This window comes from Phalaenopsis equestris, unplaced genomic scaffold (genome assembly GCF_001263595.1).
Source record: "Phalaenopsis equestris unplaced genomic scaffold, ASM126359v1 Scaffold202608, whole genome shotgun sequence".
Classification (NCBI taxonomy): Eukaryota; Viridiplantae; Streptophyta; class Magnoliopsida; order Asparagales; family Orchidaceae; genus Phalaenopsis; species Phalaenopsis equestris.
Genome location: NW_018222300.1, coordinates 1 through 26,458, shown reverse-complemented (window position 1 = coordinate 26,458; position 26,458 = coordinate 1). Strand labels below are relative to the sequence as shown.

Sequence of the window (26,458 nt, the reverse complement as noted above, 5' to 3'; positions counted from 1 at the left end):
TTTACAATATGTTTTGCAGATTGCTTCATTTATACCTTTCTCGAGATAAATACGAAGAAGAGGTTTTCTTGAGGTTATTTGGGATTTATTGTAGCAAAAAATGTGGAATCGTTTGATCCCTCATCAAATCAGTATATTTGAAGGTTATTGACGCATTATAGAAGGGTTATTTTAGAGTTATTGTAACGTTTTTACAAAATTTTGACTGTTTAATGTCACAAAAAATGCGGAGCGTGGGAACCCTCACCAGACAGTATAATTGGAGGTTATTGATAAGTTATAGGAAGACTATAGTGTCATTATTGGGGGTTATTAAGCTATGAGCGCGGTGTAAATAGAGGTTATTAACGAGTTATTTGAGGGTTATTGGAGGGTTTTATGAGGTTATTAACGGGTTTTGTGGTTATTATTCACTCAAAAATGTGGAGACGTTAGCTCACTTATCATATCAGTTTAGTACTGTGTTAGAGATGCATCAGATTTTAACCAACAATACATGAAAATAACATTAAGAAAAATACTATTTACAAGAGAACTCACATTATGGTGCATAAAATTTTTAAAAGTTAGGTGTGCAATAAGTAAATACATTAGATATGTAAGCAAATGCCCCTAATAAGTATAACGAAGATATAAAGTGGCATTCAAAACATAATTGAGAGCATGGCAACTGACATTTGTTGTTCTCTGGTTATCCATTTTCTAAATTTTCCAATATGTTTTGCAGATTGTTTCATTCATACATTTCTTGAGATAAGGACGAAGAAGAGGTTTTCTTTAGGTTCTTGAAAGGTTATTTGGGGTTTATTATAACAAAAAACGTGGAGTCTTTGGATCCCTCCTCAAATTAGTATAATTGGGGGTTATTGATGCATTATTAGAGGCTTATTTTGGAGTTATTGTAGCATTTTTACAGGATTTTGACTGGTTATTGTCGCAAAAAAATCCGGATTCTTAGGATCCCTCATGAAATTAGTATAATTTGAGGTTATTTATAAGTTATTGGGAGGTTATCGTGTCATTAGTGTATTGGGAGGTTATCTTGCATTAGTGAGGTTATTAAGCAAATATTATGGAGGTATTTGAGCGATTATGAGCTCGATGTAAATAGGGATTATTGACGGGTTATTTGAGGGATATTATGTGGTTGTTATTCACTCAAAAACATGAAAATATTGAATCACTCATCAAATCAGTTTAGAAGGGAAATAGAGATGCGTCAGATTTCAGCCAACAATACATGAAAATAACATTAAGAAAAATGTCATTTACAAGAGAACTCACCTTATGGTACATAAGAATTTTGAAAGTTAAGGTTTGTTATGTAAATACATAAGATATGTGTGATTTTTAAACAAATGCCTCTAACAAGTATAACAGTGATATAGAGTAACATTCAAAACATAGTTAAGAGCAAGACAACTGATATTTGTTGTTCTCTAGTTATCCAATTTCTGAATTTTTTAATATGTTTTGCAGATTGATTCATTTATATATTTCCCGAGTTAAGCACGAAGAAGAAGTTTTCTTGAGAATATTGAAAGGTTATTTGTGGTTTATTGTAGCAAAAAACGTGGAGTAGTTGGATCCCTCATCCAATCATTATAATTGAGTGTTATTGACGCATTATTGGAGGGTTATTTTGGAGTTATTGTAATTTTTTTCGGGGGATTTTGCCTGGTTATTGACGCAAAAATTGTGGAGTCGTAGGATCCCTCATCAATTCAATAAAGTTGAAGGTTATTGACAAGTTATATGGAGGTTATCATGCTATTATTGGGAGTTATTAAGAAAATAATATGAAGGTATTGAAGTGATTATGAGCTTGTAGTAAATAGAGGTTATTGACGAGTTATTTGAGGGTTATTGGAGGGTTTTATGAGGTTATTGACGGGTTATGTGTTTATTCACTTAAAAATGTGGAGACGTTGAATCGCTCATCAAATCAGTTTAGTAGGGGGTTAGAGTTGCGTCAGATTTTAGCCAACAATACACGACAATAACATTATGAAAAAAGTCATTTACACAAAAACTCACATTATGGTACATAAGAATTTTGAAAGTTAGGGGTGTGATATGTAAATACATAAGATACGTGTGATATGTATACAAATTCCCCTAACAAGTATAATGGAGATAAATAGTGGCATTCAAAACTTATTTAAGAGCTTGAAAACTGACATTTGTTGTTTTGTGGTTATCCAATTTCAGAATTTTCCAATCTATTTTGCAAATTGCTTTCCTGAGATAAGCACGAAGAAGAGGTTTTCTTAAGGTTTTTGAAATGTTATTTGGGGTTTATTGTAGCAAAAAAACTTGGAGCCGTTGAATCCCTCATCAAATTAGTATAATTGGAGGTTATTAACACATTATTAGAGGGTTATTTTGGAGATATTGTAAATTTTTATAGGATTTTGTCTGATTATTGATATAAAAAATGCGGAGTCGTAGGATCCCTCATCAAATCATTAAACTTGGAGGTTATTGACAACTTATATGGGGGTTATCGCGCCATAATTGGGGGTTATTAAGCAAATACTATGGAGTTATTGAAGTGATCATGAGCGAAATATAAATAGGGGTTATTTACAAGTTATTTGAAGGTTTTATGAGGTTATTAACAGGTTATGTGATTGTTATGCACTAAAAAACTTAGAGATGTTGGTTCACTTATAAAATTAGTTTAGTAGGATGTTAGAGATGCGTGAGATTTTAGCCAACAATACATGAAAATAACATTATGAAAATGAACATTTACAAGAGAACTCACATTATGGTATAAATAAGATATGTGTGATATGTATGTAAATGCTCCTAACAAGTATAACACAGATATAGAGTGACATTAAACAAAGTTAAGAGCATGACAACCGACATTTGCTGTTCTTTGGTTATCCAATTGTTTGATTTTTCCAATCTATTTTACAGATTTGTTCATTTATACCTTTCCCGAGATAAGCATGAAGAAGAGGTTTTCTTGAGGTTATTGAAAGGTTACTTGGGGCAAAATGTGGAGTCATTGGATCCCTCATCAAATCAGTATAATTTGACGCATTGTTGGAGGGTTATTTGGGGTTTGTTGTAGCAAAAAAACGTGGAGTCGTTGGATCCCTCATCAAATCAGTATAATTAGAGATTATTCACGCATTATTGTAGGGTTATTTTTTAGTAGTTGTAATGTTTTTACATGATTTTGACTGGTTATTAACACAAAAAATGAGTCGTAGGATCCCTCATAAAATCAGTAGAATTAAAAGTTATTGACATTGAAAAGTTATTGGGAGGCTATCGTGTCATTATTGGGAGTTATTAAGCAAATACTATGGAGGTTTTGGAGAGATTATGAGCGTGGTGTAAATAGAGGTTATTGATGGGTTATTGGAGGGTTTTATGATGTTATTTACGGTTTATGTGGTTGTTATTCACTAAAAAATGTGGAGACGTTGGATCGCTCATCAAATCAGTTTAGTTGGGGGTTAGAGATGCATCAGATTTGAGCCAACAATATATGAAAATAACATTAAGAAAAATGTCATTTACAAGAGAACTCACATTTTTGAAAGTTTTGGGTGCAATATGTAAATAAGGTATGTGATATGTATGCAAATGCCCCTAACAAGTGTAACACAAATATCGAGTGACCATCAAAACATAGTTTAGAGCACGACAACTGACATTTGTTGTTCTCTGGTTATCCAATTTCTGAATTTTCCAATATGTTTTGAAGATTGATTCATTTACAACTTTCCCAAGGTAGGCACGAAGAAGAGGTTTTCTCGATGTCATTGAAAGATTATTTGCGGTACATTGTAGCAAAAAACGTGGAATTGTTGGATGCCTCATAAAATCAGTGTAATTGAGGGTTATTGTCGTATTATTGGAGGATTATTTGGGGTTTATTGTAGGAAAAAACGTAGAGTTGTTGGATCTCTTATCAAATCAGTATAATTGAAGGTTATTGACACATTATTATAGGGTTATTTTGGAGTTATTGTATCGCTTTTATAGGAGTTTGACTGATTTTTGACGCAAAAAAAATGGGGAGTTGGCATTTTGAAAAAAAAATTGTTGTTGCCGCCACAACTTTCTGAACATCAAATTATTCTCAGATTCTTAAAAGTCTCACAGCTGCTGCAACCACTCCAAACAGACCCAAAGTATACAAACAAATAAAATTCAAACAAAGCATAAACTTAAATTGAAACTAAATTAGAGATAATTAAATATAAAGTAAAAGAAGTTTGGAACAATAATATTAATAAGGATTACATTAAACAAAAATAAAAAAGTAGGGGGAAATTTACGTACATATCACTTAGTTTTTTTTATATTTACATATCTACACCTACACTTCATTTTTCATATATGCCACCTCCCATATGCATGAAAATATGTCAGTGGTAGCCATGTAAATACATGTGAGTTTGGTGGCGCGAGTGTAAACATTACTAAGATTAAATGCAGTTCAAGCATCAAGTTAAAAAATTGGAACATAAACACACAACTCAAATCAATCCAAATAATTGTTGTAACATAGATTAAGATTTAATTTAATTTACCTAAAGTTGAACCTAAGCCCAACAAAACTAAACATTGCCAAAAATTATAACCTAAGCAAATAAGTATTCACATATGCATGCATATGTACATTTGTGGCCACATGCATGTGTTACATATAGACGCGCGACTGCGCAGACACAAGCACACTCTCTATATTCATAAATAACCAAACATATGTATGTATGTATGTATGCATATGTATGTATTTATGTATGTATGTGTGTGTGTGTATGTACATATATATTATATCAAGACACACACACACACATACACTTTTATAAAGGCAAGCCCCCATAGGCCTAGAAGTTGGATGGTTTACGGCTACGAAACATTTGGGATGATGAACGCATGCCGTTCATTGTGCATGTATCGAACGAATGACAGAGATCGAGTCAGACGGATAAATGATACGTGAACCGCGGGCCGAGTCAGCGGAGGACGTGGAAAGCGCGGCCAACCAGCGCATGGCGCATGGGGCTTCAACTGATACAAGGTTGACGCGGTATTGAGTCGGAAAGTAGGAAAATTTGAGTGTTCTGAATTTAATAAATTCAAAAAATGTTATTTAACTTCAAAAATATTTATTTAATATTTAATTCTTAATTAATTAAAAAACCCCAAAGCTTAATTAATTCATAAGTAATTAAATATTAATTCAAATTACATGAAATTTTTAGGGTTCATTTCTAATAACCTTAGGGATGTCTATTTTTTCAAGATAAACACCGATAAGAACAAAAGCCCTAATTATTTATGTGAATCATCTTTACTTTAATTAAAAAATTATAAAAAAAAAAAAACAAAAACAAAAACAAATTTGATAGGTTGACTGAGGTTATAGGAACCTAAGAGGATTGTAAAAAAAGAAAAATGTAAATATATTTTCTAGGTATTTTCTTATTTAAAAATCATTAAAAATATAAAAAATATAAATATATTTCAAAAAATTGCAATGATCTCTCTGGTTAGAGAAAACAACTTTAAAACAACCTCATAAAATTTTCAAAGCCAAAATATATATTTTAAATGACCGAATGTACTTTTTTTATAATATTACTAATTATTGCTTAAATAATTATAAAAATAAAATATTAATTATAAAAATAGAAAATCAAGTTTGGTGAACTCACTGAAATCAGAATAACTTAGGAAAAAAAAAATTGAAGTTGAAATAGAAATTTAATTTTTCAAGTATTTTTCAATTAAAAAATAAAAAAAATACAAATATGTTCCGAAATGTCATAAATTGTCCGCTGGCTAAGAATAACAACTTAAAGCATTTTCATAAAAATTTAAAAGTATATTTTTAGTATTAAAATGTATCTTCTCAAGATTTTATAAATTATTCACTAAAATAAATCTGAAAATAAATTAAAAACAAAAAAAATAAAATAAAATAAAATCCCTTTTCAGCGTCAGAGAGATTTAGGAAAAAAATAATTAATTTTTTTAAAATAAAAATAATATTTTCTATTTATTTATTCACTAAAATAAATTTAAAAAATTATAAAAATTAAAATATAATTCAAAATTTCATGAAAATTATTCGAAGTGTCGCTTTTACTTTGAGGAACCTCATAAAGTATTCTTAAGGACAAAAAACATACTTTGATTAATCAGATCAGTTATCAATGAAAATTCACAAATATGGATTAAAAAAATTCTAAAAATAAATAAAAATCATAAAAAAAATTAAATTCTCCTTTCATATTTCAATTAACTCATTAATAATAGACTTGTAAAGTTTCATAGTCATTTCAGTTAAACTAAAAGAGTTGTGGGGTAGGATTCTATAGGGATAAAATTATAATTTTGAAATTTTGTACTCTAACTAAAATTTAGGTCATATAAGAGGGTAAAAATGTAATATTTATGATATTTATTCCTCTAAGATGATTGAAGCACAAATGTGAAATAGTAGAAACCAATTCACATTATTCTTTTTACCAAAGAATATAATTGTAATTATTCAAATTATTGAGTATTGAAAAATAATTAAATTTGGATGATATAAGTGTGAGGGGACATAAGTCAGGAGATCAATAATTCAATGATTTGAATCCTCAAACCGATAGATAAGTATAATTCAATCTTTTAATGAGAATTAAACACATTTCATAAAATATTTTCAAAATTATAAATTTATCCTTGGTAGATCTAAGTGTTTGGAAGTGAACTAGGCTTGATATAAATCATTTAAAAGGGATTCGAAAACAAGATAAAACAATAAAATACATTTCATTTATTTGAATTATTTCATAGAGCCTAACAAGTTTAATATTAAAAAAATATATATGATTAATCACTAGCCTTAAGAGACATGAATGATATTAAATTGTAATTATTTATTTAATTTTATGTGACCATATTCTCAATTTAATTAAGCATAAATATAAAATATTTTATTTTAAATTTAATTTTACAATAAATTTAAAAACCGCCATAAGTAAATGTTGTCATTTTTGTGATTGCATTTGGGATGCATTAAAATGTACCAACCCCCATTAGCTATGAATCAGTGCAGGCACATGCCTTGGGTCAAATGGGCAGGTCCTGAATTTAGCAGGGATCTTAAACTGAGCGCCTCTTAATTTCGCCTGACACCACATGTCTCTTTCCGAAACTTTGATAAAACAAGTTTACTATTAAGAAAATAAAACCAAAATTTGATTATGTTCTGAAGCAAAATTAATTGATTTTATTATATTTAAATGTGAAATTTCTAAAGCAGTTTGAAATTTATATCAATTTTAGTTTTTTTAGGTTAACATGATTTTAATAATCTAATATTTTTAAAATTTTAATCTTGTTTGTAATTCATCATTCAAATATAGGATGCTAGGCGATAATTTATAAAAAGCATGTAACCACTTTGAGAGGTGGGCTGAATTCATCAACTTCAGCAGGTGCGTTCAATGCACCATATTAATTTTTGAGGTTGAAGTGTGCATAAAAAAAAAAAGACTATATTTTAGATATATAACATATTTTTGTATACAAAAGTACACAAGTCAAACATGCAAATACATAAAAATTGGGTAGTCGATATATATAAATGCCCCAATTTCTTAGAGGAGACACACATGTATGTAACTATTGCATGACATGCATGTACATAATACGCAAATTAATAAGTAAATCTCACCCATTATATTATTTTATATGTTTTGAGTTTGCATGAAAATTAATTAAAATTTGAAAATAATAATAAAAAAAAACTATAAGGCGGTGGTATCGGGAAGGGACAACTTTGGAGGCATAATAAGAAGAGGGAGATTAATGCCTGCCGTTCGATTTGAATCATAGGGATACGTGACGTGTGAGAGATCAACATTCATATTTTAGGAACTTTTGCATCTTTAATATAAAAGATTGTTTACATATCTATTACATCAATTTTCATATTTAATATAAAAATGTTGTAGATGATGAGACTGCTTCTTCAATGCAAAGTCGCCACCTCTGTAAAACATAAATACAAGCAAATTCAAATATAGAAATCAGATAAAAACAAGATCTTGCACGAGGAAAGAGGTAAATTGCCAAATTTATGTGATCATCTATCTATTTATAGCACCCAATTCCTATATATTTACATATCTAACACCTAAGCTATAATTTTTTATATTTATATTTCATACAACTCAAATCTTTCCCTGACCGTCAAAGATACCACCATTTAAATGCAGCGTTTCATAGATACAGTAAAATGAATAAGACCGGCCTTAGCTGTATTGATTTCTAAGGAGGAAATGGAATAGGAGGGAGGCGCTGGAGCGAGGCTAGGGCAGTGCCGTTTGTGGCACAGGAAAGAGACGGACAGAGAAAGAGGCTAAGGCATACCCGTCATTGCTTTCCTGCTAGGTATAGTCGTCGCTATAAGTGCGCATAGAAGGAAGCAGAAATTGCAGGGGTCTATTGTGTCTCAATTCTGCCAGCCCAAGCGATCTCAAACTCTCCTTCCCTGTTAGGAGAAGAACAGGCGAGCAATTGCCGGCATTGGATGAAGATGCTCGGTCGGCCAGCGAAAGAGCAGCGCTTTCAATTATGCAGCCATCGATAATGTCGTCAGCATCATAAGCGACGTCTTTGGGCTCGCGTACACAGTGTTTGATGGCTGAATCTTCAAGCTGTCACCGCTCCGCCGCCTCTATGAACTTCTGAATTCTTGTGTTCGCCATACTGTCTATTATGTTTCAGGCTTTTGTACGCCGCTGATCCTGTCATGATCCCGCCTTTGCTTTCCTTCCAGCAGGAGATAGGGATTTCTGACGTCGACCTTGCTGGGGCGGGGTCAGCTAATGGAGAGGAGACAGATTTTGACTCCAATAAAGAGAGAAGGGGTATTAAAACTCTTGACTCTTCTCTTCTTTTTTACAGAGCAAGTAAAAATGGCGAGATCCTCGACACATCGAAAGCTCACAAGCATGGCGAACGAGAAGTTAGTTATGAAGGATGAGCTCCTCAAAAGGCTGCAGCAACGATTTGACAATTAATTTTCATGAAGTAAATACTTTATGAGGTTCCTCAAAGTAAAAGAGTTACTTAGAATAATTTTCATGAAGTTTTGAATTATATTTTAATTTTTTGTAATTTTTAAAATTTGTTTTAGTGAATAAACAAATAGAAAATATTATTTTTATGTTAAAAAATTTAATTATTTTTTCATAAATCTCACTGACCCCACTAAAGTTAGAGAAAGGGATTTTATATTTTTTTGTTTTTAATTTATTTTTAGATTTATTTTAGTCAATAATTTATAAAATGACACATTTTAATGCTTAAAATATGCTTTTATACCTTCCTGCTAGGAGTAGAACATGCGAGCAATTGTCGGCATTTAATGAGTATGGTCGGTGGGCCAGCGAAAGAGCAGCGCCTTCAATTATGCAGTCATTGATAATGTCGTCAGCATCATAAGCGACGTCTTTGAGGTCGCCTACACAGTATTTGATGGTTGTATCTTCAAGCTGTGGCCGCTCCGCCGCCTCAACGAACTTCTGGATCGTGACAGTTTGAAGATCCAGCCTTCAAACACTGTGTAGGCGAGCTCAAAGACGCCGCTTATAATGCCGACGACATTATCGATCGCTGCATAATTGAAGCGCTGCTCTTTCGCTAGCCGACTGACCATCCTCATCCAAAAAATTAACCGCATGCTTCGACTTCTCCCTCTTATTCCCTTGCTTCCCAAGCGTTTCAGCGTCATTATGGGATTGCAGAAAGCAGAAAAGCTTTTAATGATATACTGGAAGAGATCTACAAAGATAAGTTACAATTAAAGTTGGAGGAGTGCAGAGACAGAGAACAACCAAAGCTCCAAACGACTGTGAACACCAGCCAAATTTTCCCCTTGGAAAATGTTGATGTGCTGGGAACTGAGATTGAAGAAGCCACAAAGGAGTTGTTGACCTTTATAGTTGCAGAAAACAGACGCATTGAATCTATCTTTGGCGAGCTATGTCCTCCCAAATGTCTGGAACGGCTCCTCATAAGTAATTTATTTGACACTCGTTACCCAAGCTGGATGAAGTCACCATTATTCGGAGATCACTTCCTTGTTTGACAACAGTGGAGCTTTTCATATGAAGCGAACCCAAAAAAGGCTGAAAAGGCTGCTTGAAGAACGAAAGCCTGCTAATGTTGATTATTATTTTTGCTTAACAATCAGTTCCAATGACAACCTTTTGAGATTTTTGCAAGGAGATCCTGACTGGCCTATAATAGTGCAGGTCCCATAATTAATCGCATGTGATCGTTGGCGAATCTGTGTTATGCCGTACAAGAGGAACCCTTATGCATGTGAAGTATTAGAGAGTCCCTACGATTTATAAATGCTGAAGGTGTTGAGTGCTTGAGATAAAATTTATCATTTTTATGAAGGTGTGTGTTCTTCTGTGCAAAATGTATATGTTTTTTTTCAGTAAAGATTATGTGTTATTCTTTTTAGAGTACAGGAATATTTAATTTTATTTTTCTTACTACGAGGATTCTCCCTGTTCTCCAAGCTCTAAAAAGCAAAATGAACTAACACTATGATTTACATCTAAATCAATTTCTTCTAATTTCATTATGATTGAGTGGGTGATAGTTCCCATGCCCTTATCCATTCTTTGCTTAAAGTCTCGAAGCAGCCCAAATTTATCATTTGTCGGGCCATTGATAGGCTTGATTAAAATGCTTGAATGATCGTCTTTTTGTATGTTGTTCATAGTAGCAGCCTTGATCGTATTTTCTATATGTATTTGTATTCAAGTAAGCATTCTGCAATCGCTCAACTTTTGAAAAGGAAATGAAAATAACAAATTTCTACTTACATAGCTTGATGCAGAATGTAGAGGAAGTAGTTTTACAGCATATTTGGCAACAGAGTATACGATAAACATTTACATTTTAGTCCATAAATTGCCCTTAATTTGTTCTTTGGTCACCTCAAAGCTGCTGATCAGTAAGAGAGATCACATGAATAAGAAGAGTTTAACTCTTCAAAGGTTTAATCATTGAGAGAGTAATGATAATTGTAATTATCAGACCCAAAATAATTGCAATGAAGATGCATTTTCTTGATTTATTTTGCAAGCTTTTTGCAGTTTGAAGGGATTCTGTGCCTTTCTGTACATGGTTCACTGCATTTGCAACCTGAAAATATAGTTTCAATATGTTAAATAATTTATTTTTGTAAAAAAAAATTTCTAGTTCAGTTCTGCCATTATAAATAAGAAAATTAGTGTCAAATGTCTAATTGCAGAAATTCAGCAAAAATCAAACCTGACTTTCAATGTTATCCAACATCTTTCCTTGTGCTTCAACCAGCAATGACATGTCCATGAAAATCTATCCGCACAAACAATACCATAAATTCAATATAGTGAGGAAACAAATCTTTGAAAATAGATAGATATGTAATAATAACAATACCATAAATTCATGTTTTCTCATAAACTACTCATTTTACACAACATTTATATGAGAGACATTTACAAAAATAATACACAATTCTTATGTTTTTCCATATCACACATAACATTCGAATCTTTAATATCACATGAGAAATAGCACTGTTATCACTTTGCATGTAAATTTTGAAGTTTACATGTGTGATGCGTAAATACATAGACGTTGTGTGCTACTTATATAAATTTGCCTTTTGATAATCAAATTGCAGTTTGGATCAAAACCTGCCCTCTTCCCACATCTCGAACCATTTTTCTAAATACTTTTCCGCTCTTTCCAGTCTCAATCAGCTCATCGGTCATCTATACATGTTTCAAAAATCATAAACACATGATACAAAACCTTTTTCGCTGACTGCATATGTCAATAACTGTTGAGAAAGTAGGGCAAAGAAACCGAAAGAATCAACCGAATAATCAAGAAAGAACACAAGGATTTAACAAGGTTCGACAACATTCCTACGTCCTCGGGTGCGAATAGCGGCGGCTACTTTTTGATTTCTTGAAAACAATACATCCACTTAGATATATAAATTACAAAATTACACCGGCGACGTTGCCTCCGCACCCCAACCCACTTAACAAAACTGTTCTAATTGGACAAATGTTTCCGCTCCGCTGTACTCGCGAGCTCCGCTCCACTTCAACATCTGTCTCTTAGCTGGTATATGAGCCATACTTAGCACCAGTGAATCACCCAGACTAAAATCCATTCAAATCAAGTCAATCCCGATAGAATCTTTTCAACTAAAAACAATTAAAATGCAGAAAAAAATTTCAAGCCAAAACCAAATCAAAATTCAATTTTTTCAACAAATTTACAATTGTGATTCATAGGGAGCGCTTTCTCACCAAAACCGGCTAATCGTTTTTCTAAGTCTTTAAAGAACACCTTGTCATTGGACTGAAAGGCTCAACTTTTTAACAGCAAGCAAATGTTTTTAAGCCTTGAATCTAATCCATCTGAAGTTTTGAAATATCAATCGTGCGAACACCGAAACAGTAATCATGTGTATTATAAGGCAATGCTTTAATTGAAATTATTCTTTGGAATCTCAACTGCTGGATGTAATTAAGAGAGCATTTATGTTGAATATGGAAAATGAGATAAAATCATATATAACCAAATTTATGCTTAATTTCATAGAATCATAGTAGATTATCATTTTATATCTTAAACACATACTTTAAAAAAAATGAGAATAAAAAAAAAAAACCATTGTAATAATTAATTAGTCTTTCAACACAATTTATATTGAATGATTTGATTTTACTTATTTTTATTCACCGTTAGGGTTATTATATTGTCGGGACAATTTTAAAATTTAGTTATTTATTTTATAATTGATTTTACTTATTTATAATAATTGATTTTACTTATTTTTCAACATAATTTAGTTATTTATTTTATAATTTTCGGGATTAAAATGTCTCCATATAAATAGTCGGGACAATTTTAATATTTTGCTCATTTTCATAATAATGTGGGCTACAAATAAAAATTAAGTTTAGGTGTTACATATGAACGTAGGAATTGAAGACTATAAATAGTTCCCGCATGATTTACTGCTTGATTGCCGTCCACGCGATGACTCAATAATATTTTTATAACTATTTAATGCATTATTAATTCAAAATTAATTACACTTTTTATCCTAATAATAAAAATTGCACATGATCAATATTTTTATATTTTGGGGTATTTATATGCACATCAAACAATTCTTATGTATTTACATATTTACATATTTACATATTTAATATTAAATATGTAAACTTTAAAATTTAGGTATGTGCCACTCTACATATGCTTTAAAAGGTGTATTTCATTTTTCAAAATTTAAAATAGTGGTGTTTTTAACATGATATGAATAACTTGGGTGGCAGAAATGTAGAAGGTAGAGTTTAGGTCTTCCGCATTTTTGATTTATTGATTAAGCCATCAATTCACTCTCACAACTACAAATATATAAATATTACATTTCATATTATTGTAAAAATGAAAGTAAGAGATTGTCACTTATTTTCTGCATATTTCCGCAATCTATCCATAAATTTTTCGTATTCACGATATTTTAGGGTCGGTACAAGGATTCTGATTCCTCAACATAATTCCGCAATCTATCCATAAATATTCATGACATTTCAGTGTCGGTGCAAGGATTATGGTTCCTCCACATATTTTCACAATCTATAAATAAACTTTCTGCATTCATAACATTTCGGGACAGGAGTAAAACCCCCTTAAATGGAGAAAGGTATCAGATTTCATCGTCACCTCTTAGGTTGGAAGTGGGGCTCAGTGCTTTCCTTCCTAATGTGACAGACATTTTCACAACCTCTTTGGTTGAATGTGAGTCACAGTGCTTTCCTTCCCATTATAACAGACATATTCAAAGTGGAGGTTATGTCTCCAAGTGAAGAGAAATTACTGGGTGCTGCAAGACGACATTTTGGATGAGCCTTCATGGATCGTGGAGGCATTTGGACCATTATTCAGATCCGAGGTCAGCCGCACATAATAATTTTATGCCTAGAGAAAATGTTGATATTTTTGTATTAGTTGAAGTATCAACTATATGTATTTATAATAGTAAAATCCATGCATATAATTTATAAGTTTTTTCTCATCATTTTCATATGTATGTATGTATGTATGTGTTTGTGTGTGTGCATAGGTATGTGTGTATGTATATAAGTACATGTGTATGTATGTATAGGTACGTAGGTAGGGTACGTATGTACTCATGTACATAGGTAGATACATGTATCTAAATACATACATGTTGGGACATCACATTTTCTGTCCAAAGAATTCCTAACCCTTTTCTTCTTTCGCAACTGTTGTGTCACTGTGGCTTACATCACATGGAATTCTAGATTATTATATATTGTTCTTGGGTAATTTTTATTACTAAATAAAGTTTGGGGGCACTTTTTTTTATTTTTTATTTTTAGGATTTGAGTTTTCTCTGTTGCAAACATGGTATTTAACTTTTCTTAGTTTTGCTTCTCTCATTTATCTCTGTAGCAGGATATTAGTAGCCTCACTATAAAAGCTTTGAAGAAATCACCAGCATTGTTAAGGATGGCGGTCTTAGCTGTTGTAATACTCTGCAGCATTTACATATGCTTTGTTTTTTTGAAGCAAACCCGAGAACATAGCAAGTCTCATATAGAAAAAATTAAACTAACATAAAACACTTGTCGTTATCCCACATTTTCAGCATCAGAGCTTCGTTATGTCAACTACCCCAAACCTACAATTTATAGCAGGCATTGAGTTATGCTTTTTATACTGATTTTTATATAGATTTTCATAGATTTTTGGGTGTTGATTTTTTTTTTTTTTATTTCAAGGAAGAATGCTTGTGCACGCTGGTTCACCTCTTTGCAATCGTGTCAATGTAGAGGTCAGGAAGCGGATGGTTTGAGACTTTGCTCAATAACCATGAACATGTTAGTTCACATGGAGAGATCTTTTACAAAAATGAGATGAGAATAAACTTGACTATGATTACAAGGATATTGGACAAAGTATACAATCTTAATTTGAATAACAGTGCTTCTGAAAGGCATTGCACAGCTACTGTTGGTTTTAAGTGGATGCTAAATCATGTATTTTGTGTAAATTTATTTTTACATTTTTTCTTTTAACGCTATTTGTACATGATACTAGTTAGGTTTGTTTATTACATTATGCTTTTAAATAAAATTGCATCATTTTCTTGACTGACTTGGCTTACTTTGAGGGTTAAAAGCAATGCTTGAGAGAGCAAAAACAATTAAAGCACATAATTTATGATCTATTTGATCCCCATTGTTATCATTTTTTAGGAGCATTGCCTTAGTATTGAAAGTTTTATGGAAGATGGGGCTTCAAATAGAAACATTAACTTCAATTTTTTCAGTGATTAATGCAAGGTGATGCAAGGTTAAGATTTTCTAATGCAAACAATTTGATGTGAAATATGCATTTATGTAAGGGAAAATTGTATATCCACATGTTGCAATTTTTTAGTTAATCCAACAAATTTCTTTTAATGAAAATACTTGATATTAGAATTTAAGAACAATTAATAATGAAGCGATCCAATAGTATCAGAGAATTTTGGCAAAAAACATGGAAACAAATAAAATTAGTTTGCACATCAAATTAATTTTTTAAAAATAGATTTTTGATGTCACTTTTGGATCAAAATAATTAAATAAGCCAATAATTATTTTTATATATGGAATGCATCTAGCAACAAATTTATCCAATAAAAAAGAATCAGTCCATACATTGGTCTAAGAAAATGATAGTTGAATTTGTATTGCCCTCAGTGAAAACTTACTATCAGCTTGCACTCAAATGATTTAACATTAGAAAGATGTGAGATGATATTCCAACTAAAAATTTTCTAATTACATGACTTAGACCACTATTTTGATTCCTCATAATCCCATCTAATAAATAAGATTGGGAACGTTTTAGTTTATGAATTTGAATTAATTCCCAAGAGATTAAAAAATTTACATTTTTATTAAGGCTTACCTACAAGCTGAAAGTCCCCCATGCACAAATTATGTGCTTGACAATTTCTAATTGCTTTGCATCACAGGAAAAAAATTTGCAGGAGGAACCGGAAGTCCCCAAACCAATGCAATCTATGTTTATTTAATTATTCTTAAATAGAATGAATAATTTCGAATGGATAATTTAAAAAACCTCAAGTGAATACTTCCATAAATCCAGTTATAGAAATAACTTATTCTTGTTGTTTGTTTTCCTTAACGCTTGAGATAGAATTTGTGTTCTTGTATTATAATGATTAGCATTGCTTGAGATTCCTGGTGATGCAAATATTGCAACCAATAGATATAGTTATGATTCACTATATTTTTTTGAAAATATTTAAACTATGCTTTTCATGAAGTTCTTGTATCCATCTTTATAACAAAGGATCGGTCTTTGTTGCTTGGTTCTGCTCTTTTAAATAGAGATGCATCTTTTCTAATAATCTTTATAAAGAAGCCTCTTTTACTGAAATTCTCATCATAATAGAAATCAATCCTTTGACTTGAGACACCTAGTTTTGGTGGGCTAAAATATTCGGGGGAGGACCTTAAGTTGCTATAAGAGAGTTTTCTGCGAGGCCTTTATGTTTTAGCTTTTTTTAAAATTCACACAAATGCATGATATACTATGTCACTATGCAGACCTCATTCATAGTCTTGAAACTCAAATTACAGTCAATGAGGCTTTTAACACCCACTGGAAGTAAGTCAAACAATCTTCATAGAAACACAAGAATGTTTAGGAAGGGACTGCATAATTATATAATGAAGAAAACATGAATAACCAACAAATTAAGGTTTCCCTCCATTGTCACCTTAACAACATCATGAGCCCAAATAAGAGTATAGTATTCTTAGCACGTCCCACATCAACATTCTATGCTACATTTAGGATGAGGAGTCTTTTAATCAGCTATAACCACTAAAGCCAAACTCTGAACGTTTAGGGTCAATACAACCACTTTCATCGAAGAGGTGATCATATCATCAAGTCATGCAACTAACTAAAGGAGGGAATTGAGAAATTGATTCAAGAAGGGTACCTTACTCGTTTTGCCCAAGACCAACATGTCTGCGCTGACACTAATCCAACTGCAAAAGTAGTAGCAGTTTAGTTGCTAAATAGTCAGTTAAATTGAGGTATGCTGAAGCTTTGCAAAACATTTAATTAGTACAATGCAAGACATGAACAACGGGTCTGCTGAAGCTTTGCAAAACTTCAAGAACCGCCGCCACGTGTTTCCATATTATGAGGATCTTGTTCAGAATCAAACTGTAAGCAATACAAAACTTTTTAATGCCCTTTTAAATTTTAGATTTGTTTAAACAATATCAAGCTATTAGAAACGCCATTTTATGTATAATAGATTTTTATAATAGATAGAGATTAGTGTGCTATACAAGTAAATATAAAAATTGAGATATTTGATATGTTATTATAAAAGATATTTAAGGATTTCACTTGAGAGATGATTTTGAGAAATGTTAAGCACTACCAATAAACCCACGTTACCATTTAGATATAACTCAATCTCGCTTGAGAACTTATTATTTGAAAATTATACAGAACATACAAAATTCATTGGTTGAGGAAGGCGTCCTTTCAATTGATTTGATCTTAAGTCAATTGTTGCCGCTAATGCAATATTTAATGACCTTGAAAGTTCACCTGTAATTGCATTTTGAGACATGTTCAAGTAATTTGTTTGAGATGATATATTCCAAAACCAACTTAGAATGATATCAGAAATACCACAATTGGAGAGGTCTAAAATGGAAATGAGCTTTTGATTTTGAAGCCATAGTGGGAATTGAGGACCAAAGAGACAAGAACTTAGGTAAAGATAATTAATTTGAAATGGTGGCGCCCAATTAGGACTAATCATTTTAAAGTTCAATTGATTATATGAAAGAAATAGGTATATCAATGGTGATAGATTTGTAAAATGAAATTCAGAGAGACTACCATGCAAATTATTGGAACGAAGATCCCAAAAAGCTAAGTTAGTTGTCCGAGGCTCTGTGGAATATGTCCATCAAACTAATTATTTCCAAGATCAAGTTATGTTAAATTTCTCAGATTTTCAACCCATTCAGGTATGCTTCCTCTCAGTTGGTTATTGGAGAAATCAATTCTTGTCATTTTATATTTTTTGCATTTTAAAGCTGTTCCATCTTCACTTAATTTTGTAAAATTATTATAGCTAAGGCCCAAACCATTGAGATCACATGATAAGCTTGAAGAGACACATAAGATTGGTCTAGTAAAAAAGTTTGAATCGAGGTATAATGCCTTTAATTTTTTTAATTGCCCTAACCATTGAGATGGTTATTAAAAAGAGCAAATGCTTCAATGATTGATGAAAAATTATAATATAGAAGTAAATTCGGAAATGTTTGTAGGTTGCAAAATTACAAATACAAGGTAGAGAGAGCTGGAAGCACACTAATCTTATGTAACCAATTCGTAGCGAATGTTAGATTCACATCGACATATCAAGGAATTGTAAAGAGAAGAGGTGGGGCATCCATAAGAGGTTATAAGCAATTAGAGAATTATCATGAAGATCAAGGCTTCTAAGCTTTGTTAAGTTTCCAATATGAGGTGGAAATTCTCCACGAACCCCGAATAGGAGAGGTCAAGATGGCTCGATTTAGCAAGGGAATCAATAGAATAAGGGATTTTTGTTTGATTGAAGAGAGTGTTACTCAAGCACAAATATTGCAAGTATGGTAAGTGAAATAAAGACGATTGTAAGGATGTGGCATATAAATAACCACCCACAAGGTTTGAAAAAATAGAGAACTTGTTTAAATCGAGCTTGTTGACATGATTGGTTATATTCTTACATCACTCCTTTCCATGTGCAACAATCCCCGTATATATCCCAACTCGAGAGAACGAGGTGAGGATCATATAGACTTTGCTTAAAATCAAAGAGGGCATCACTTTCCTCAGCACTGCAACGTTGGTTAACCTTGCGAATAGCTAAGCCACCTTCGCTTTCCACTCTCACGCAATAGAAAAATAGAGTAAACATTAGCAGTAGAGAAAACTCAACTCTTTTCATCAGAGCTGGCATAATTTTGGCTCTCTTGCTCTATCCCTATTTATAGCACATTGGTTGGAAGATTTCTCCAAATTTTTTTCCTATACTCGTAATATAGTCTTTTTCTATATGATTAATTAGTAAGAATTTTATTTAGTTGAATTATGGACGTGCACTTATAAGCTTCACCCCAAAGCTGTGGACTTTGACCCACACTAATCATTGGGTTGAAATGGTCAAAGAAATAACGGCAAAACCATAGGTCTGGCCTTTGAAAAGTTGAGATTTAGCCAAAGCCATATGTATTGAAGAAATAATGAGCATTGCTCTTTCTTTCTTCCGCAACACGTGCCTGGAGCTCAGATATTTAAATTTGCAAGAATTCTCAACAAATTTTTTAATATAAATATATGTATGATTAATGGCAGAGCATTACTCTTTCCTATGAGTAGTTATATTATGTTAAGGTTCAGTCTGACGTTAAATGTTGATTTAGTTTGTTCTTTTTGGGGTCATTTACATACAATCAACCCAATTTCTATCTATTTACATATCTAACACATATATTTAGCTTTCTAACATTTAACCACTCAAAAGTTTTATATTACATAAAAAAAATATCATCATTTTAACATTTAAATGGTGAAATACATCTTTTCATGTAGGGGTAAGATGACATCTATGTATGAATTGTAGTTCAGGCGTCAAGATATGTAAAAACTTTGAAATTGAGCGGTATGTATGCAAATCTTACTTTTTTTGAGTTTAGCCTACCTTCAGTTGTACATTATTATTATTGACCTCATTTTAAGGCATACCATTTTCCCTTAATCCACTCCACCGAACAGCACTTGAGGTGGACCTTGAGCTGAAACATGAAATAACTCTAATCGACAGGACTCTAAATTATGATTTTCTCTTTTGAGATTATTGTATGATTCAAAAAGCGCTTTCAAACTTGTATGAGGTTTATTGTTACATTTAAAGACGATGCAGACAACTTCGATGGTCGTTTGAAAATGATTTTCACTTAGAAATTCTTCAGTTTAAAGTTTTCATGCATGAACATTGCCCGAAAGCACTAAAATATTGGAAATAAAAACATTGAAGTAATGAGATAGAGCACAAAACAAAGATTACAAAAAAATATGTACAAGGCAAGGATCAATAAGGAAAAGGGTGGCACAAGGAAATGCCAATTGACAATATGGACGAGAATTTCTCAAATTTATTTGAATTATTCAATATAGGATAACAATCTAATATTAAAAAAATATATGATCAATCACCAACCTCAAGAGATATCAATGATATTACGTTGTAATTATTTATTTAATTTTACGTGACTATATTATCTATTTATTTATGCATAAATATAAAAGATTTTACTAAAGATGTTGATCTCCTCTACAATCACCTATGTTTCTACCGCTATTCAGGCGCCCATAAGAAGCACATATTTACGGAAAGAAGCAAAGTTAGGGTTTCACGAGGAGAATGCTCCGACGACGACTGACACATAACAAGTGGAATTATCGTTTTAACCACTTCATATTTCATAACATCTAGAGATAAAAAATAACAACCGCCATAACCGTTCTATACGATCAACTTTATAAAATTTAATTTTACAATAAGTTTTAAAACTGACATAAGTAAATGCTATCTTAGAGTATCATTTTTGTGATTGCATTAAAACCCACCAGCTCCCATTAGCTATGAGTCAGTGCAAGCATATGCCTTTGGTGAAATTGGTAGCTCTCTTAAGTGAGCAGGGATGTTGAAATAAGCAGGGATCTTGGAGCAGGCCCATCTCTGGCCCAACTATGGGAAAATATTTTCATACGGAATATGCACACAGCTCTACGTGTGTACTAAATTAACCCTGTAATACTCCCATAATAATCTATGCATAACATCGAAATAGAACCCGCGAAGGTTATTGAAAGATTATTAGGGTTATATGTTATTGAAATTTTTACCCTAATAACCTCCAAATAACCCACAAATAACCGCAAAATGGAGGTTATTGAGGGGTTATTACGCACGCAGAGGTGCGTGCGTATTTCGTATGAAAATATTTCCCCAACTCTCACACCACGTGTTCCTTCCAAAATTTTCATAAAAAAAATTTACTATTAAGAAAATAAAACCAAACTTTGATTTTATTTAGATTAATTTGATTATGTTATAAAGCAAAATTAATTGATTTTATTACAGTTAAATTTGAAATTTCTAAAGAAGTTTGAACTTTATATCGATTTTAGTATTTTTTTATTTAAAATGTTTTTAATAATTTAATTGGATTTTTAATATTTTTTAAAATTGAATCATGTTTGTAATTTTTCATTCAAATTTTAAAACATAAAAATTATATGTAAATTTAATTGTTCAGGAGGTAGATGTGTAAATACATAAAAATTATGTCATATACAACAATTTTATATCACAAAAACTTCATATCATTTTCGGCGGTTTTATCTCACATCCCGTAATTTTAAGTAATTTCCGATAACTTTGTCATGTCATTCCATGTAATTGAACTCGATAGCTTGATAGATAAGTTTAATAGCTCGTTAGGTTGGCAACTTGCCAGCTCAGTAGCATGACATCTCGATAATTTGGTAGTAGGGATAATTGGGTCAATCAATGCATTAAGTTAGTCTAAGTTTGGGGGCGTAACAATTTCAAGTTGACTCATGAATTAGTTTGAGTTTAGCTTGATTAGATGCTCCCAAGCTAAACTCAATGAGCTAAAAGGCCTAGCTCAATATTACCCCCAGCCGACTCATTAGCTCAGGAATCAGCTTTTTTTTTTTTATATAATTAATATAAAATACATTAACAATATGTTAAAATTTAATATTTGGATCCGTCAAAGATAGGCTAATATTATTTATTACTATATTTATGCACTTTTTGCTGGAAAGACCACTGACGGACGGCGAAATCCAAGAAGGCAAACACCGGTCGTTGTCAATGCAGTAATACACACATAATATATCAACTAAGGGAAATTTACAAATGGACCAGACAATTCTTATGAATTTATATATCGAACACAAACAATTTGATATTTACATTTAAAACATTTTGCTGCTATATAAATATGCATTTGATAATTTTTAAGAAGTTAGTAGAAACGATATTTTTGATGTGATGTTAAAATTTTGAGTGTTATGAATGTAAATATTAAAATTTAGGCATTAGATATGAAAATACACAGAAAAGAGTGGATAGGCATAAGAATTGTGTGCTATATATGGAGATGTGCCTCTTTTAATAACGCTTTATGTATAGAAATGTTCTTTTTTTAATAATGCTGATAGAGACTTATTTTAATTGAGTTAAAATAAGATTAAACTAATTTGATTTGAGAACAAGAGTGATTACATCGTTCTATTAATGGGATTCATAAGTGATCTAATAATTATTCAATAGCAAACTCTCAGGCTTTACTTCACGCATCGTCACTCTCCTCTTCTGATTCAGACGGAGCAAATACTCAGACAGAGCAAATAAACATGGCGATGAACCTGGAGGCATTTGCGGGCGCTTTCGTTGAAAAGCTCGCGAGCATGGTGAACGAGAAGGTGGTCATGATTTTGGGCGTCAAAGATGAGCTCAGAAGGCTGCAGCAGCGAATGGCGAGAATCCAAAAGTTCCTGGAGGCGGCGGAGCGGCGGTTGAAGATCCAGCCATCAAATACTGGGTAGGCGAGCTCAAAGACGTCGCTTATGATGCTGACGACATTATCGATCGCTGCATGATTGAAGGTGCTGCTCTTTCGCTAGCCGACCTACCATCCTCATCCAGAAAATTATCGGTATTCTTCTGTCAAAGTTTGGTGTGAATAAGCTGATTTCTGAATAGACTCCAAGTTTTTTACTTTACTTTCATTCCATTAAATAATAATCTTACAATACTTTTTAGGTACAAAATAAAGTTGATAAACTTCATAACATCTTTGACTGCTCACACTTATCCTCTTGCTTCGCAAGCATTCCGCGTCGTTATGAGATTGCAGAATGCATTAAAGCTCTTAATGATAAACTGGAAGAGATCTATAAGGATAGGTTACAGTTCAAGTTGGAGGAGAGCAGAGAACAAACAAAGCTCCAAACGATCACGACTGTGAACACCAGCCAAACTGCTCCCTTGGTTGATGTTAATGTGCTGGGAACAGAGATTGAAGAAGCCACAAAAGAGCTGCTGCCCTTGATAGTTGGAGTGCAGGCGAAGAAATGTCGCGTCATTGCACTTACAGGGATGGGAGGCATAGGGAAAACAACACTTGCGCAAAAGATATACAACAGTAAGAAGATACAGGCTGACTTCCAATACAAAGTTTGGATCTCCGTTTCACACAATTATGATGAGATGGAACTGTTGCGGCATGCGATTAAAAAAGGGACCGAAGTTAATCATGGTGATACTAGAAATAAAACAGAGCTCCCGAATGTCCTGCCAAACAATAAAGCCGAGCTACTGCCATCACTACGGTCCGCTTATCTTGGGAAGAGCCTTTTTCTTGTTTTGGATGACGTTTGGAGGGCAGATGTTTGGAATGGTCTGTTTAGAAATCCATTACAGAGCGGTGCTGCGTTCCTTAGGATCTTAGTCACAACTAGAGATGAAAAGATTGCGAGGGAGATGGGGGCGGCACACGTACATCGAGTCAAAGAACTTTCTGATCAAACTGGCTGGGAAATATTCTGTAAAAAGGTTTTTTTGGATGAAGAGGAAGAGATTAAAAAGTTGAAAGATTCTGGACTTCAGATTGTTAAAAAATGTTCTGGCGTCCCTCTAGCCATAGAGGTCATTGCTGGTCTTCTCGCGGCGAATAAAAACAGAAGTAGAAAAGAGTTCTTAACAATGATTTGTGGTCCATTAGAAGCCTTCCCGAACCACTGCACCGTGAGCTGTACCGCAGTTATGACAAGCTTCCATCTCATCTCAAACAGTGCTTCCTTTACTGCTCTTTGTTTCCTGAGAATGCACATATCTATCGTGATGATCTGATTCGATTATGGATCGCCAAAGGCTTTATAAGAGAGGCTTCATAAGAGAGCAAACCGTTTCATTAAAGGAAGATATAGCAGAAGGGTATTACAATGAACTGATTGGTAGAAACCTTCTGCTACCAGTTTATTCCCTTGACAATTATTGTAGAATGCACAACTTATTGAGATCTATGGCGATATTTCTCTCAAAAGATGAAGTATTCTCTGCAACGACAATGCCTGCAACTGCCATCTCTTCAAGTATGAAACTTCGAAGACTGTCAATCAGAACTAGAAATAATTTATCAGCCATAAAAGATTTGGTAGGGGAGCAGAAATATTTGCGAACTCTACTTACTTTCGATGGCATCAAGGTGTTGAATGATAATCAGTTGATGGGATTAAAACGAATTCGTGTACTGAAAATTGACAATCTTGATGTTGATAGCATTCCCAAATCCATTGGCGAGCTTATGCATTTAAGATATCTTAATTTAAATTCTGCAAATTTAAATTCTGCAAAAATCAGAGAGTTGCCTGAATCTATAGGAAGCCTCATCAACCTCCAGTTCCTACACCTTCGGGGGTGCACTTTTTTGACGACGCTTCCTAAATCCATCACTAGGCTGCACAATCTACGCTATCTTAATCTTGCAGATACTCCACTAATCTCCATACCAAAGGGCATTTCAAAGCTAGAGAAGATTAATTACATCAGTGGATTCGTTGTAGCTGATCCAAGAGAACCAGAAGACTCCTACAGCAGCTTGGAGGAGCTGAACTCTCTTTACCAGTTGAGAACGCTCAGCATTTCGAGGATGGAAAGGGCTAAACAAGGAGCTTCAAGTCTTGGAAAATTAACTCGCCTCATTGAACTTCAATTACTCTACACAGAAGCGGAAAATCAACCTCTTACAGCAGAAGAGGACATCACACGCATAGAAGATGTCTTGGACAAGCTGTGCCTCCCAAATGCCTGGAAAGGCTCGTCATAAGTAATTTCTTTGGCACTCCTTACCCAAGCTGGATGAAGTCTCCTTCTTTCGGAGATCATCTTACTTGTTTGACAACACTGACCCTAAAGAATCTTTCTTCATGCCGTCAACTTCCACCCGTAGGTGAGTTGCCGCAATTAACTCATCTAAGCATACAAAAAGCAGCTTTGGTAAAGAAAATTGGAGCTGAGTTTCTTGGCGGCACCTATACAACAACAAGAACAGCCTTTCCCAATCTCCAAAAGCTTGATATAGCCTGCATGTATGAACTGAAAGAGTGGAGCTTCAACAATGAGACGGAAGGACTTGAGCGCGGAAGTGGAAAGGCGCATATTTTTCCTCAATTGAAAAGTTTGTCTATCCATTGTTGTCTAAAGCTGAAAGCACTCCCAAAAGGCTTAGAACAGTGCAAGATTCTCTCCATAATTGCCGATCAAAGCCTTAATGCAGTAGAAAATCTCCCCAACATAGAAGAAATGGAAATCCAGAAAAATCACAATCTGAAGACGGTGTCAAATCTCCCAGCACTATACAAACTTCGTGTGGAAGATTGTCCATTACTGAACTGTGTGGACAAACTAGATTCTCTTCAGCGATTGGAGCTGGGTGATAAAAATATCAAGGGAATCCCAAATTGGCTGAAAAGGCTGCTTGAAGAACGAAAGCCCGCTGAAGTTGATGATAATTTTTTCTTAACAGTCACTTCCTATGACACAGCCCATTTGAAATTTTTGCAAGGAGGCCCAGACTGGCATATAATAGTGCAAATCCCACAGTTCATCGCATATAACTATGAGCGAACCCATGTTGTGCGGTACACAAGGAACCCTTTCACATATGCATATGAAGTGCTAGAATAGTCCGTACTATTTATAAGAGCCAAAGGTGCTGATAGCTTGAGATTAAATTTTCCTTTTTTATGAATGTGTGTGTTTTTCTATTGACATGTAACATTTTTCTGTTCTTTTTGTTTCTTATTGTTATTTGTACGAGTGCAAAGTGTATTTTTTATTCAGTAAAGGTTATATATGTTATTTCCTTTCAGAGTACCAGAATTAATAATAACATGTTGGGATATTTTATTTATCAAGACATAAACTTGACTTCAATACTTAATCTTTCTACCAATATGCTTGATACTTTTATTTGTGTGACTAACGTGTGAACCCTTTGTAGATTATTGCACTATCCCAGAATTTGATTATCAGGTGGTCTCGTACATAGCAAGAAGGTAATAAGGTTTGCTCATTGGGTGGCTAAATGCGGATTGAAGATGCATGGTGCTATGGTTTCTAAGATTGCTCCTACTATTCTGTGGCTGTTAGCTTTGAAGGATA

General features: G+C 33.1%; 1 pseudogene; it reads left to right on the top strand.

The window, feature by feature from the left end:
• The first annotated feature begins 17,249 nt into the window (after positions 1-17,249).
• Positions 17,250-26,017, top strand: LOC110036110 (annotated as a pseudogene).
• The last annotated feature ends 441 nt before the right edge of the window (positions 26,018-26,458 follow it).